Here is a 16,373-nt window from a genome sequence, read left to right as displayed (position 1 = left end):
AAGGCCTTAACGAACATCTCCCTTGGGAAAACGCGATTATATAACATTATTTTTGGTCCCACTTATTGTGAACAGAGGGGAGAATATTTATTCCTCTACTTTATCTGGTCTAAGGAAACACACAGGATGAACTGCCTAATTGGCTAATGCATCAAATACTAGCTGGTGATTATAGTCACCTTTTTTGACCGCATCTAGAAAGGTGGGCTAAATACACACCTCTGTAATGTTAGACCTTATAGCACACCTGGGACCTCTAACCATACCTTTGTCACCCAATCCGTGCCCCAATTATATAAATCAACAACTGGTTAAAATTCATCCATGAGGCTTAATTTTTATGCGCCGACTAAGGTAAATGTTAGGAACTCTTCACGGAGGGGTTAAATTCCTTCCCCTATGATGCCCGCCGTGACTACCAATTTTTTTTGGGTCTGCATTCCGATGGGAGAATACATTTTAAGGTTGCGCTCCTGCTTCATTTGCAGTCTCATTTTAGTGTCCATCCTAAGACTTCATTAGTTCCTGGATCGAGTAACTTTTGTCCCTCAACTTTAAATTTATTACTGGTATAAATTCATTAATGAGGCAAAATCGTTATGTGTTGTCTCAGGTATAGTTAGAGAGCCTCATTTCACTTCCAAGATGTCCGCCGCTACTAACGACCTTATGGCTTGCATTTTGAATGGAGAATATATTGTTAGGTTGTTTTTCCGTCTCATGTGTAGTCCTATTTCAGTGCCCATGATTAGATCATCACTTCCGGGCTCTCCTTATAAGGGAAACGCCAGGTTCCACACATTTATTCCGAAGAGCGCAAACCATGGAATCCTTCATAAATCTTTGCTGAACTGACCGGTAAGATTAATACGCTGCTTTTTTAGCATCACCTTTATACTACATGCAATTTCATTGTAGATTGCTCGTACGAGCGTTAATATTTACGCCTAGCATTTGATCTTTAAACTATATGCAATTTCATTGCAGATTAATTCTATGAGCGTTAAAAAAAAATTTTACGCTCAGCATCTGATTCGCGCTCTCATCATTCCCTGGTTCACCCAATAAGAGTAATGCCAGGCTCCACTCACTCCTGATTTAGAACGATTACCTTGGAATCTTTGACAAGCCTTTGCCTAATTGCTCGGTAAGAACCGTTACAAGCTAGTTTCAGCCCCTTTGGTTGTTTTTTAAAGAAATGTCAACGTTGCCATCTATTTCAGTATTATATGCAATCTTCTCGTAATTCTATTATAGATTGCCCCTTCGAGTGTGAATATTTACGCAACATACCGGATTCACGTTTGAGAGTATTCAGCCTTCCGCAAGACTGAATTAATAAGGAGAACAGGTAATTCGTTTGCCTTCCATTATACAACTTAGGTTAGCAATTCGTGCATATATTTCCCAAGGTTTCGTTTCTCCATCATACTGATAAAAACCGAATTCTGTATATTTTTTTGGTTTTTAATTCAAATTCAGTATTCTACCACACTATGAGACCACCTTGTTTTTTCAGGTGTGCACATCGCACTTAATTCTATTCCCTGATAGGTCTCCAATGTACCGCCTATATTCTCTTTACGTGTTCTCCTTTGCTACATCTAGGCTAGCGAGTGGACATAGCGAGATACACATTGAGTTTTCTCCAAATACATCGAGGCATTTAAATTAGCCATTACTTGGTGCATTATTTAGGTGATGGTTTGTCATGTGACCTCCATGGCTGAATTTTCTGGATATCATTGCATGCTCGCTTGACAATATTGAATTAAGTCTTAAGATATAACATTAGCTCAAATATTAAGAGACGCTGTAGGAAGTTACAAGATATTCCTTAGTTCTTCCTTAAATCCTACTGATCATTAGCCGTACAGCCCACTGAACAAACCATAATGTCCTATCGTGAGAGATGATATTGGCATCATTCAGGACTGATAACCTAGCCACTTCTGCTAGAGGCTCATTGTATATAGATCCTTTCTTATACGCTGCATAGATACTACCGTAAACTGCCTTTAGTATAGAAGGAAAATCTCAACCTTAGTTGTTCTGTTATTCATACTAGCCTCGTGAGTTCTGCTTAGTAACATTTGGTACCCCATTATGTTTTCAGATTTAACCATAGTTATTCTTTCCTTCTCATTGTAGTTCCTCAAATACTAAAACTAAAGATTTAGGAAACTTCGTCACTGGTATCCCCTTGTATAAGAATCGGTCATTGGCAAGTATGTTGTCACTAAAACCTATTACTCCCTCTGAAGTTTTCTTTTCTTCGATATTTTATTCTTTTGTGCCTAGGCTGTTTGGAACTATAATGGCATTTATTCACATAAACTCCTGTTTTTGGGTGTTTGTTCTATCACGGGTGTACATAGAGGTCTTTATTCTTTTACTCATTCTATAGCTCCTGCTCCATTTTAGCTCTAATAAATTTAAAGAAAGCTAAATAATATTCTTAATCACTTATTGTGATTTTTTTATACCCACAGACCAACGGCTGTCAAAATTTAATGTTTAACTCTAATGTATGAGTGCTGGACATCAAACTAGGCCTTGAAGCCTGTTTCTCCTCTGAAAGACCACTGTAACTAGCCCTGAAGAAGGAGCCTGTAAAGATCATTTTTTGAGCTCCGAAACGCGCGTAGGCGTTGGTCCTATGTTTAAACTATACAACCTATGATTTTAATTGTCTATATATTGTTGTTTTCTTGAGTTGCAGATTTACTGTCTTTAATTGTGTGTCATATATGTGGTATATATGTTTTCCTATTTATGTCATGGTTGTACAATTAATCATAAATTGTGCTTCAATAGTTTGATGTGAACCATATTATATGTATTACAACACAGTATGAAAATTGTTTATGTATATGTATCTTGAGGTGGTTGAAAAAAATGATAAAAAAATGATAAAATGAACTAATAAATGAAATAATATAGTTTTATATACCGTTGACTGTGGGTATTACTTTATTGCATGGACATATTGCCTTCAATTTAAGTGGTATAGTGTAGGAAGTCTTGTTTTTCATTAGGATATTGAATCATATCATGAAATAAACACCTGTGGAAGACAAAGCGAATGGAAACAATGGCAGGGTTACAATAGTAAGCTACAAGGGAAAACAACATCAAAACGTGAGAAAGATTAAAGGGTGAAGGGACCAAAGGCAATGAGAAAGAGCAAGAGTTATTGACAAAAACATAGCTTGCACAGTAAATTAGCTAGTTTGCCACCATTAATCCTGTCAGGTTTCCCAGGTCCATGTGTGATGCTCCAGTTCCAGGTTTTTTTACAATTGAATTCTGGGACTTATAGTCAGTGCCACTGGAATTATGCGACTGTGCGGCCGCTGCGAATTTCGCATAGTTATGAATTTGCCACAAAATCCACCATCTGCATAATCTGCAGATTGAAAAACACCGGTCCCGCAATGTGTCAAAAGGTGTGATAACTGCTATACTAAAGCAAATGGAGAATTGCATTTCCAAAGGATAACAGCCTTCACCTGTGGGCTGCTTCCTCTGTTCCATATTCCAGGTTCCCTATTCAAAGTGGAATACTCTGCTAAAAGAGTTTCCAATGATTTAAGGCTGAAAATGAATCATTATGAGTAAAATAAAGTGCCGCAAAAATGCCGCTAAATTTCCATATTTGTGCCGCTAAATTTCCATATTTGTGCCGCTAAATTTGCGAATCCATGCCGCTATATCCTGGGGGGTCTGGCTAACAGGTCGTCTCACTGCGAACTGCAACCTTTGCATAATTCATTTTTAGTACTTGCACCAATTATATTATACCCCACTGCAACTTTGTAGGTTTGGACTGCATGAGACTGCAGGCTGCATGAGGTGTGGGCAGGCGGATGCTGATTTTTCGCATCTGGCATGGCTGTGTGCTGGTATATTTGCATTGTGGTCCAAGGTGGTGAATGTACTCACTGATATTGTGCTGGAACCTGTGCGCTGTACACCAGAGATTTACCTACTTGGGAATGTTCAATGTTTAAAGCCCTGCAATCGACGGTTGGTTGTGGTCTCAACCTTGTTAGCTAAAAGAGCTGTAGCGCAATGCTGGGGGGCGAAAACCACTCTACTGTAAAGAAATGGGTCCGCGATCTGCTTTACTGCAGAGACCAGTTGGAGGTCTACGCGGAGGAGCTACCTGAGGCTTCGCGCCTAAAGGACTTCTGGGCCCCACTAACTGTATACCTACTGACTAATCCTGATCTGTAATAATATAATTGATCATGAGCTACCCTATACCCGGACATTGCTTCACTTGCATTGGGTCTCCACCCCTTGAATGTGTTCATGCTCTGCCACTCATACGTGTTTGCTTCATTCTGGATTCGCCAAATCACTTGTGTACTACATCTGATATGCCGGCGGGGTGGGGAGGGAGGGGTTTGTTTTTCTCGCTGATTGATGCTGCTTGATGTGCACCTTCATGTATGTTACCATGCTATTGAAAACTGAATAAACATAAATAAAAAAATATAAAAGAAAGTAATGATAAGCAGTGCATAGAGGTGCTTTGCATTACTTAGCGCCAAAGGAGCATACCATCACTGATGTAATTAAATAGAGGGGGCCCCCCTGCAAGGTACGTGAAGGGGACCCCTCAGGACTCTATCAGGGGCTCTCATGTGAGAGTACTGTGCTGAGGGGGCCCCCTGGAGCTTGGGGCCCCCCCACTCCGTTGGGGATACGGGGGCCTATGTTACGCCACTGCATACCATGGGTGGTGCATGGGCATTCCCATGCAACCACCCAAGGTTTCTAATGCTAAACCCTATTTACATAAAAAAGTGGACAAGGTTTAGCATCAGAAAATAGCACTCATTTCAGACAGGTGTTATGAAGGAGAATTTATTTTTTTCCTTCTTTATTTTCCGACTATGCATGTGTTTTGCACTGAACAGAACAGTACAAAGTGGGAACATGTTTAAAGTTAGTCTAAGAATAGATTTGTGTACTGGAAGGGTGTCCTTCAGTACAAAACCTATTTTAGACTCACAGAGACACCTTTGCACTATGGTGCAAAGGTGTGTCTGTGGCGCAAGGCAGCAAATTTCTGCACCGGCACTAGTAAGCGGGGAGGAGAGTGCCATATCTCTGTAAATATGGCACTTTCCTGCTCTCTCCTTCTCACGCAGCGCAGCATTTGTAGCTGCTGCACTGCGCTGCGTGAGAAACTGACAAATCTGGCCCTAAGTGTGCAGATATATCAGAATGCTACAGTGCTGTGAGGGAATTTACTGGCAGTGCTGTACTTGTGTAGTTATTCAACATAGAAACTACAATATTCGTTTGCTGAACAGATTAATCTGTTTTAATGTAATACAGGTTAATTGTATTTAATGCAGTGTGAACCAATTATGGCAATCTACTAAATTACTGTAATGCAAGGTAAAGCAAACGGGGGCTTTTGTGCTGTATTTGGGAGCAGAGAAGTCAGAGTTTCTACTATGTATTGCTGGATTTGTGGGATAATCTTTCTGAAATGTAATGAACAGTAAAGCAGTTAAATTAAGCTCTTATGAACCAGTAAATGTTAAAGAAATTAGAGTAATCTTCTGCAATCAAATTCAGGGCAATGCAATCAGAATAATTTGCTTTTAGTCAAGTTCTGTGCATGAAGAAAGCTTGAACTGCTGCTGTCTGTGCTGTACCTTTTCAATCAATCAATCAGGCATTTGTTAAGCGCTACTAGTCACCCATGAGGGTCTCAAGGCGCTAGGGTTGGTGGGATGCAGGTTCCAGTCCATCAAGGAGGGGGGTCTGTCGAAGAGCCAGGTTTTGAGGTTTCTTGTGAAGATGGGAAGCAATTTTGTCTGTCTGAGGTGGAGCGGAAGGTCGTTCCATGCCTTGGCCGCGAGGAAGGAGAAGGAGCGGCCTCCCGATCTGGATCTTGTGGTGCAGAGGACCATGGCGTAGGTGAGCTGGGCTGATAGGGTCCTTTGGGGTGAGTGGAATTTGAGTCTGCTGTTCAGGTATGCTGGTCCGGTGTCGTGGAGGGCCTTGTGTGCGTGGGTGAGTATCTTGAAGGTGACTCTAGCCTAAATAGGGAGCCAGTGGAGTGTGTGCAGGTGCTGGGAGATGTGGCACTGTCTTGGCGGCGGCTTTCTGGATGTTCTGTAGCTTGCGGGTGAGGTTTGTGTTTATTCCGGTGTAGAGTGCGTTTCCATACTCGAGTCGGCTGGTGACAAGGGCGTGAGTGATGGCCTTTCTGTGTTCGAGGGGGATCCATTTGAAGGTCTTGCGTAGGAGGCGGAGGGTGTGGAATAGGGGTGGGTGGAATTTGCGAAATTCACTTTCGCAAATTATCGCGAAAATGTTAAAAATCTCCGCAAACACGCGGAAATATCGCGAAGATGCGGAAGTTTTTTTCCCGCCCGTTCGCGGTATTTTCTGCGTGGTCGCGGCTCGCCAACTTACCCATGCGGTTGTTCGCGGGCGCAGCCATGTTGTTTTCACTTGTCTCGCGGTGCATGATCGCGAGAAGAAAGACGTGATCGCGCGACGAATGACGTTACGGCGGGCGCGAACTGTCGCGAAACAGCGCAAATGGCTATCAGCAATCCAACATCTCGTGGAGAACGCGACCGGATCGGGAAAGCTTGTCGGCGAACGCGGGGTTTCAGGTAAGGCGATCGCGCGCACGCGAGAATATATTATTGTACAGCGCAAGCAAGCAAACAATTTCCGGTAAAATGCGGATTGCGGAAATTTTGACATTTTCGCGCTCTCCGCGGAACGCAAAAATGTCAAATCATCGCAATTTCCGCGAGAGGAACGGAATTTTAGCCCAGGCCTAGTGTGGAAGCAGAAAGACGAGACGGAGTTGTACCTTTTCTGATTGTCAGGGTAAGATTAGCAATGATGTGTATTCTCTTTGTTAGAAAAACTTCACAGGAACTTTTTAATCTGCAAAAGTCAAAATAATTGACTCTACCAAAGTGTGGCCTCTCTACCCATATGCCACAACATGTAAACAATAGTGGCGGGTCTCTGACTGACTCTCAAAGCAAGTATGCACATTCCATTGAAATGCAAGTAGATTTAATTTTACAGTGGAACTTTACATGAAAGGTGGCAAAAGGTTTGCCTCTCCCTGATACAAATTAAATGGTCTGGTCACACTATTGAATCAGAAAACCCAGTACGCGACCACCACCCCATTATATGATACACCCGGGGCATGGACAGTGGCGCAGTGACGAAGTGACTACTTTAAAGGCATACTTTGTGTGCCCCACCAGGTCTCAGAACGGGCTCTTGACTAGGAATGGGTGTAACTCGTATAATTCTATGTAGCATAGTCACACAGAATTTCCCAAAAATGTAATGTAATGTAGAACTATGTGAGAAGAGTATTTCTGCATTTAGAGCTTTTTTCTCAGCACCAAAATGGCCCTTTACGTTCAAAAAGGAAGCAGGATGCATTTTGCATGTTGAGCTCTCTAATCATGCTACATGCAGCAGGACATGAATAGCAGCGCCAGCAGCAGCTTGCGCTGGCTAAATGTGCACTTGGTTAGGATTTTCCGCCAACTTACTTCAGACATTTAGCGCTTGTTTCTTAGTGTAAAATCACCCTTGTGTCCAAAACGAATGCATGGATGCACATTGTGTTATGAGAATAGCGCTAAATGCAACAGAACATATAAAGCTGTGTGGGGAGCCACTGGCGCTCCCTAAATATGTCCCCCCACATTACTCTTAATAATGCAAGCAGGAGTAATCGCATTATTATCAGTAATTCTGCGTCAAAGAGTAACACAGAATTTCCAAAATCACTCTGATCACTCCAGCATAATTGAAATTTCGCCCTGCCTACTCTGGACCTGGCATGTCTATACACAGTTTGAGGTGAGGGCCAAAATAACAGTCAAGATTACAGTTTCACAGGCAGTCAGGGCACTCACGGCTGGAGTATACAACCCCATACCATGCTGTGGACATTCACATCCCAACAAGACGGACGTCAGATTCTATTGCCTACTGAAATTAAGACCTCTATATCTTGTAAATTACCACCCCCAGTGAGGCTCTCAAAATCTTACATGCATTTATGCCCACAAATACAGTGTGTACTACTGTTAGCATCCAACAAGAGGCTTTCTTGCAATCCCAAAAAGTTTGCATTATTTCTTAATTGGTGTCAGTTGCATTTCCTAAATAAACCCATGACATCTCCTGATGATCAATTTAAAGTAGCCTTTCGTCTATCTTATTGGAGTGGGAATGCTGCCAATTGGTGTTTTCCAAATTTCCCTAACCAAATACAAAAGCTATTTAATCAAAAAATGATGTTGTTTCTGTAGATAGTGAATTGCTGATTTTAAAACAGACACATCAACATTTACTAAGTTATATCACTGCCCTCAAAAGCACCAAAACACAGGCATCTGTTCCCACTGATATATGTTCTTTTGGATCAGAGCACACAAGCAACCATTTTCACCAACCTCAGTCTCAAGGGAGCACATCATTTGATCAGAGTCTGATGGAGCGGTGAATGGAAAACGTACTTTTGTACTAACTGCAGCCTGTTTGAATCTTAATTAATGCCTTTCAAACATTATGATACCCTTGCAGCTTTTTGCTTCTTGATTGTTGAAGTGCATAAAGGATTTCTGGTTGTAGTTTGTAACGTATATGTAGATAATATCTTGATTTACTCTGAGTCTTTGGAGTCACATATGCAATTTGTTAAATTAGTAATACAGAGATTAAGAGATCATTAACTTTTTGCCAAACTACGCAAGTACGTATTTCATACCACATCAGTAGAATTTTTGGGGTACATCATTAGACCACAGGGAGTTAAGATTGAAGACGAGAAGGTTTTCAACAATCCATGATTGACTCACGCTTTCCGCTTCTTGATTGTTGAAGTGTATAAAGGATTTCTGGTTGTATTTTATAACATATATTTAGATAATATCTTGATTTACTCTGAGTCTTTGGATTCACAAATGCAACTTGTTGAGGTAGTATTATAGAGATTAAGAGATTATCAACTGTTTGCCAAACTTGGCAAGTATGTATTTCATACCACACCAGTAGAATTTTTGGGGAGCATCACTAGACCGCAGGGAGTTAAGATGGATGCCGAAAAGGTTTTCTGCAATCCATGATTGACTCACGCTACTTCTGTAAAAGTCTCTTCAGAGTTTTTTTCAGCTTTGCTAACTTTAGAAGGAAATATAGTCATCAATTATCTGAGATAGACAGACCCCTTACTAAACAACTCCATAAGGAAGTTACTTTCACATGGTCTTAAGGAGCTGATCAAACTTTGGATTTCTGAAAAAGAAATTTTGCGCCCCTATTTGAAACATCTCAATGTTGTCCCTGTGTTGAACTTCAATTTGTTATTGGAATATATTCTTCCTATCATGTGGTGGAAGAGGAGCTGTATGTTGTAGAAAAGTAATAACTGGACATAGGCCCCGAATGGCCACGTTTTCCAGACATTTTCATCAGCAGAGTTGAATTGTACATTACAGAAAAATAGTTTCTAACAATAAACAAGTGTTTTGAAGAATGGAGACATTATTTATTAGGAGCCAAACATAAACTAGAGGTCTACACTGTGCACAGAAATGTACAGATTTAGAGGTCTGTCAGAGCACTGCCTCCCAGAGAGTTCAGATGCACTTTGTGTTTTTTCTAAGTATGACTTTGTGATTAAATATAAACTGGATCCTTTCAACAGAAATGTGGATGCCTTATCTAGACCTAATCAATCTGAAAAAGAGAATAACATTTAGTGAATGTCTATTGATTTCGCCAATTGGAATTCAGAACAGTCCTTCTACAGCCTTGATTGATATGTATGCTTTTATAAGCAAAGTACTCACAGATTTAAAGTTGGTTGTGAGAAAAAGAATGCCTAGGTGGGAAAGATGGATTTTATTTGAGTAAAACTTTTTGTGTTTACCTTTAAAGCAACTAATACATCATGCTATGATTTTGTGTCATGTCTCTAAGACAGCTGAACTTTCTAGAATAACTAAAACAAGAGCAGCAAGTAAAATCTATTTTTGGTGGTCAGCATTATACACAAATGTTAAACAGTATGCTCAGACCTGTGCAATGAAATATTTATTTAAAAAAACTTCTAAGTTATTCCCCAAGTTTGTGGGTCCATTTATTTTTGAATAAATTGTGAATCCTGAAATTGTTTGGTTAAAATAGCACAGTCTGTGATGATCCAGAGCATCATGTATCTTTGATAAAAATAAATAGATCTGTGAAGGCATGTCTTCCCCCAAATCCTCCTTCTGGAAATGAGTGTGAAATAGATTTAATCTTAGCTGTCCGAATTGGTAAAAAGGCAATTACAGTATTTAGTGGATTGGAAAGGGGACTTCCCTGAGGAGGGACCATAGCTGCTGACCTCTAAAATATATGCTACACTTTTGTTGTGAGATTCCTGTAGAGCTCATCCATATAGGCCTAGAGGCAATCTGCTGCGATGTCTCACATCAAACAAGAGGGGGGGTGGTACTGGCATAATCCGTGACCGGCCCTCACTTGTGTTTGCTGGGCCGGCACAGAGATGAGCTCCTTCGAACTTCAATGATGTTTGAGTCTTCCTCTGAATAGGAGGTCAGCACTACACACTGAGTGTAGGGGTGACTTTGTGCAAGGCTTTGCAGATGCAACACCTGCACAATGTGAAACATGCAAGTAGATTCAAAATCAACTACAATTCCCAGAGTGCCATAGGGATATCTCAAGACTTGCAATGGTGGCAGCAATCTTGGATCCATTGAGTATTAATTCATTGTGGTTCAGAGCATTTCTTTCTAGGCCATTGTAACACTTAGCTGATTGAGCTGAAATATTGTTGGCTGAAGATTGGAATTCTTTGTGATTTCATTGAGAGTTGTCTATGACCTTGTTTTCAGAGATATATTCTGTATAAACATTAGAGACAAGATTTAGACTTAGATTTGCACTTTAGTATTTGAGAATCCTAGGATTACAAACTCAATTACATCTATTAACGGGAGGATACAGTGAATCCTCTATACCTCTCTGCTGCCAGGTGCACAGTACAGCACTCGCGGGAAACATTTACCCTGATTTTATTCGGGTATATAGCACACAAGACGCGTTTCGGCGACTATATACATATACATATACATATATATATGTATGTGTATATTTATACATATATTATTTTTAGATTTACGTAGCGCATTCTAGACCTGAACATATCAGAGCAATTTACATGAGTACCAGTTAGGTTGCAGAAGGACACATTCATTTTATGTTAGGCACTGGAAGATAAAGTGATTTGCCCAGAATCACAGGATATTGAGTGTCCCTGCCAAGACAAGAACCCGGTTCTGCAGCTTCGAGGTCGACCGCCCTAGCTATGAGACCACATCCTCTCCCCATATATATCACTAGAATCACATTTAATATTAAAGTACTGCCCCTGCTGGGGAAGTCTAGGTATATTACTGGGAGTGAAAGCACAATGAGGTGAAGATATTCAACATCTGTTTCTCTGCCTCTTGTCACACTCCCTTTTTCCTATTCTTTATAAGTTCATCAGTGGGTTTTGTGTGGACTCTAGCATCACTCCTGTTGGATCTGGAATGCCAAGTTAGTGCAACCATGACAGAAATGTGTTTGCCATTTGTAGTGGCCAGTGGAACTATAGTTCTCTCATTGCTCATGAAACCACACAAGAAAGATGCACACATAAAGTGGTGCGCTGACGGTGGCCAAGAGGCCATACCACAGGAAAGAAAATCTGATGAAGGCCTAAACGTCACAAACAACAACCCTTCTAGAAGACATCAAAGGAAAGTGGGTCATCCAACCACAATACCTGAAGTGGTAGTACTTTAGGACATCTTGTCTCCTTGGCAACATAGCCAAAGGTCTCCTCATCACTGACCCTTGCTGATTGAAAGTCACACCTGAATTTCTTCTTACCCTCCAATGTCAGATTACCTCCTTACCTTCCCACTGCTCAACCACAATCCTAGCAGCACAGGTCAGATCACCAGGTACAAAAACAGAAAACAACCACACTTAATCACCTTTTACCTCCTGACGACAGAAGACTTCATCAATGCAGTAAACACTTGCAGCCAGCAGAATCACCAGCAGACCAATGTCCTCTGGAATAGCCCTGTAGCCGATCCAGACACAACTGCCAATAACTCCTTGAATACAAGTATCTTCACAAAGGAACTCTAAATGTCTTACATAAACCCTCCCTAAAACAAACACATCTTTAGTTTTTAAAAAAAGATAGAAAGATCTGCTTTAAGAAACATCTGCATTGGGGTAACAGCATCCTTATAACGTGCACTCTTCTTTGCCTTGGTACTAGTCATCAGCCCAATCTTATATGACTTGAAAACAAACAGGAAGTGAACTGAAGCAGACTGCATCGTTTCTATCAGACAGATCATCATCTATCCCTTCAGATCAACTCCATTCAATTCAGAACTAATGCACCTTACAGTTCTACTTCTTCTACTTTTTCCTTGATTTTCCCTTTTCTTTTTCTTTCTTCACTTTTAACCTTTCTGCGCCACAATATCTTTCTACCAGTATGTCACATTTTTTACTCACCCCATGATTTAGCTTCCTCACACTTTCTTAAAAGCTGATTTCCCTATCAGCTGCTTTCCCTCCTGGGAATGGATTGCTACTCAATTTCTATAACGAGCTTTACATTATTAATAAATGATAAACACAACATGACCTTGGCACACCTTTTTTGTTCCGCAATTGTTATATGACTGAATAACAATGAGTTAATATACGATGAGCATTGTCATTTGAAAACCATAATTGAACTTGTAATACCCCCATTTTCCTTCCCTACCCATTCATCCCTTTTTACCTTCTCTTTTCCTTTTCCTTTTCTTTTTCCTTCTTCTCCTATTGTGTGCAATGTTGATACTTTCTTCTTATATTGTGGTTTCTGTAATCATTAATCACTATGTGAATTGTTTGGGGGTATGACCTTTTGTTTATTATGGATCATGTATATATGGTCATCAGCCTTGAGAAAGCCCTAGGCATGCCGGACACTTTGGGTGAAACGTGTCAGCTGTATTTTCTTCACATCCAGTCTTAAATCCTGATGCTCTCAATAAAAATCAATCAAAGATACAGAGAACATTTTGGGTATTTATTCCTAAAAACCATTAAAAAACAAGAATTGCCTGTCTCCCTCAAACTACTTCTTCTATAACACGTGCCTTCCCTCTCCACCGGACCTAGTCTCCTTCTATAATCTCAATTATTACTGCTATGAAGAGAATACACAAACCATATTTGACTATGAAAGCCCATCTGCTTTGACTCCTACTTAAATGAACAAGCCTTCAAGTGGCCAAATAAAGGAAGATCTCTAATCACGGGAAAATAAACATGTCAAAAATCAAAATGTTCATATGCAGCAAATGGATCAAACACCACCCATTAACAATATGGCTGCAGTAACCAGGCCCGCCACCAAAAAACTCAGCCAAGTGAGAAACAGAGGTAACCACAGACCCTAATCTTTCAATCCCATTCAGATTGGGTTTGTCCAATATATTTAGACTACACAGTTTGTCACTTCTTATTGGATATAAAGATAGCTCTTCCTGCATTGCCTGAAATGCTTGACCCGCACTACTTGCCCGAAGCATTAGCTACCCCTGAAGGTCGGGTCTAATTGTGCCCCTGGATAGATACATAGATAGAGAATGGGTAACTGAGTAATATGGAGATATATTCCCAGCAAAGGGAATTGGTGGCATTTATAAACCATGTGACCAAAGCTAATATAGGACCATCTTACACATGCATGTATTTTTTATATTACATAATTTATTAATTCATTTTAATATTCGTGATTGGTTTAGTATTCACTGTTTGCCTTGGACTGCAGATATGTGTTGCAGTGGCTTGAGAAATCTGTATTTTTGGTGGGATAATCTGCTAATATGCAAATGCAAAAAATGTGTATTATCATAAATCGACTTTTAAATGCAAAGCACATTGTAAGAGAATTTCAAAAATGTCTTTTAAAATGTCCTTTTTTTCTTTCAGAGTTTTATATAGCGCAAAGTTGATCCGAAGGGATTGGATATCAGAGCGCTTTACATGAGCACCAGATGCGTTACACAAGGAGACATTCATTTTGTTTTTGTTAGACACGGGGAGATTAAGTGATTTGTCCAGAATCACAGGATGGTGTGCGTTGTTGCTGATACACGACCCCAGGTCCCCAGATTTGAGAGGGACCGCACTAGCCATTAGGCCACATCCTCTCCTCTTTCATTTTATAGAACAAAAATACTTTAGGGCAGGTTTAACAAGACATATAAAAAAAACTAAAATATGAAGAATTGTGGGAGAGTGTAACTGTTTATTGACAGGGTTCTGCATTTACAATGTTTGTTTTCACACATTAGGGTGTATTCATTGTAAATGCTTGCATCATGGCTGGGCCTCCAAGGGTGAGCTTGCCCGATGTGCTGATTAATGCACTGACAGCAGCAAAGTCATTATGAATATGGTTTTATTATCAGCACTGAAAGAAAGAAATCAATCTGTGTGAACCATCCACTTTACTTTATTATTTGTTTAGGTAAGCTAAATATCCTGCAAATTAATTTAGCACTGTGAACTATGTGAAATAATTCACACGAGGGATTTTTTTCTGTGACACACACACACACAAGTACCCCCATACATTCATTCACTTTTATAGTTAAAAGTGTACAGCAGGAGCGGTCTGTGGAGGTAAGATCGGCGGAGCAGGGTGGGGGTGGGGGGGGGGGGATTCGACAGCTGATGCAGAGGGAAAATTAAATAAATAATTAATTTTCCCTTGTCCTGTCGAATCCCGTGCCTCACCGCTCGTACCTGCACGGGCCGCTCCTGAGTCTGTACAGTTAACAGCACGAATTTTGGTTACTCCAGAATCTGTTTAAGTCAGTGCCAGGAGCCCCTCCCACGCCCCCTCTGTGAGGTAACAGTGAATTCCTTGCTGATGTCAGTCTTAACACTCTCCCTGACACCTCCACCCTGTCAGCCCCACCCCTCGAGACCCGATACAGAGCAGCACCAAACCCCGCTCTAGTTGTCATCGCCAGCTGAGAGGGTGTATGAGCACGAGGCTGTCACTGATAGACTGGAGGACCTGTCAATCACAGACAGCAGGGGGACGGCACTGGGCTCGTGCTTCATATCTGAGTTTTCTACCCCAAATATGACTCAGTGCAAAAGCCCCGCATTTTTGCGAACTGACGTCAATATGATTCATTGCGATGCTAGTCAATTACTGTCTTTTTCCTTTCTGATAAGAGCATAAAGGAAAAGGGCTTTGTGCTTGTTTTATGTTTTAGCTTTTTTACCTTAAATACGTTGTGTCAAGGTTGCAGTTTCTACCCCTGTGTCGGTGCACGGAAGCCCAGAAACTGATCTGCAACCCCTGTGATTTAAAAAATCTGAATTCTGTATCTTTTAAAAGTATGTATACGTTTATTTATTTCTAGCTTTATCAGCTGGTTGACTCTGCCTTTTATCAATCAATGTATATTCATTGTATGTTGTCTCAAATTACTCCAATAGAGTCCTGGCCGTCTATTGTGGGTCAAATGTCGTGCAAAGTCCTTTTTGACAACATCACAGGGTTAAAGGATGTAAGGTATATCTTAATTTCTGATTTGTTTATTAATTACATGCAAGTTACATAGTCATTTTGGAAGAACCTCTTTTGCTGGTCTAGTCAATGAAGTTAATATAAAGTTTGTGTGTCTCTGTATGTCTGTAATGTCTGTTTTTTTCTGTGTGTCTATACCTCTGCCAAGGAATGTGTGAATCCTTTAGCTTCTCCTGGCTTTCAATTAACCAACAACGCAGCACTTTGCTTGTCTGAGCCCATACTTACAAAGGTAAAAATGAACATGCAAGTTAGGCTAAATGAGTCATTTTGTGCAGATGTGATTTTTTATAATGTTTTACTTTTTTACAATTTATATAGGTTTCCATAATTACTCCATCTGTGTAACAGAACACACCTGGAAAAAGTTGGTGAATTCCTAATGAAGTTCAGCGGAAGAGATTTCTGCATGCGTAATGTCCCATCACCCAGATACATATGTGTAAAAAGTCTTCCCATTAATACAACTGCATTTTTCTTTTTTCTTCCTTTAGGATGACTCCTTTAGAAACTCTCATTTCCCTATATCTCCATCAGTTATGGGGTGTGTCTTCTCCTATCCCACACTGGAAACTGATTTACCCCAGCCCTTGACCGGAGAAACTTTCTGTTTCCGTGGTGGGAATGAATCATTGGGAGGTTTGTGTTTAATTGCAAACTTGTG

At 40.5% G+C, this 16,373-nt stretch overlaps 1 long non-coding RNA gene across 1 annotated transcript; it reads left to right on the top strand.

Annotated features, from left to right (window-relative positions):
• Positions 1-773: 773 nt before the first annotated feature.
• On the top strand, positions 774-2,948 carry LOC146786063 (uncharacterized). The gene is made up of 5 exons (XR_014970548.1): positions 774-858; positions 988-1,147; positions 1,258-1,351; positions 2,152-2,228; positions 2,493-2,948. It is a non-coding gene; the product is annotated as an uncharacterized LOC146786063 (long non-coding RNA).
• The last annotated feature ends 13,425 nt before the right edge of the window (positions 2,949-16,373 follow it).

This window comes from Triturus cristatus, chromosome 11 (genome assembly GCF_964204655.1).
Source record: "Triturus cristatus chromosome 11, aTriCri1.1, whole genome shotgun sequence".
In the NCBI taxonomy this organism is placed as follows: domain Eukaryota; kingdom Metazoa; phylum Chordata; class Amphibia; order Caudata; family Salamandridae; genus Triturus; species Triturus cristatus.
This window is presented reverse-complemented; position numbering and strand designations above follow the sequence as displayed.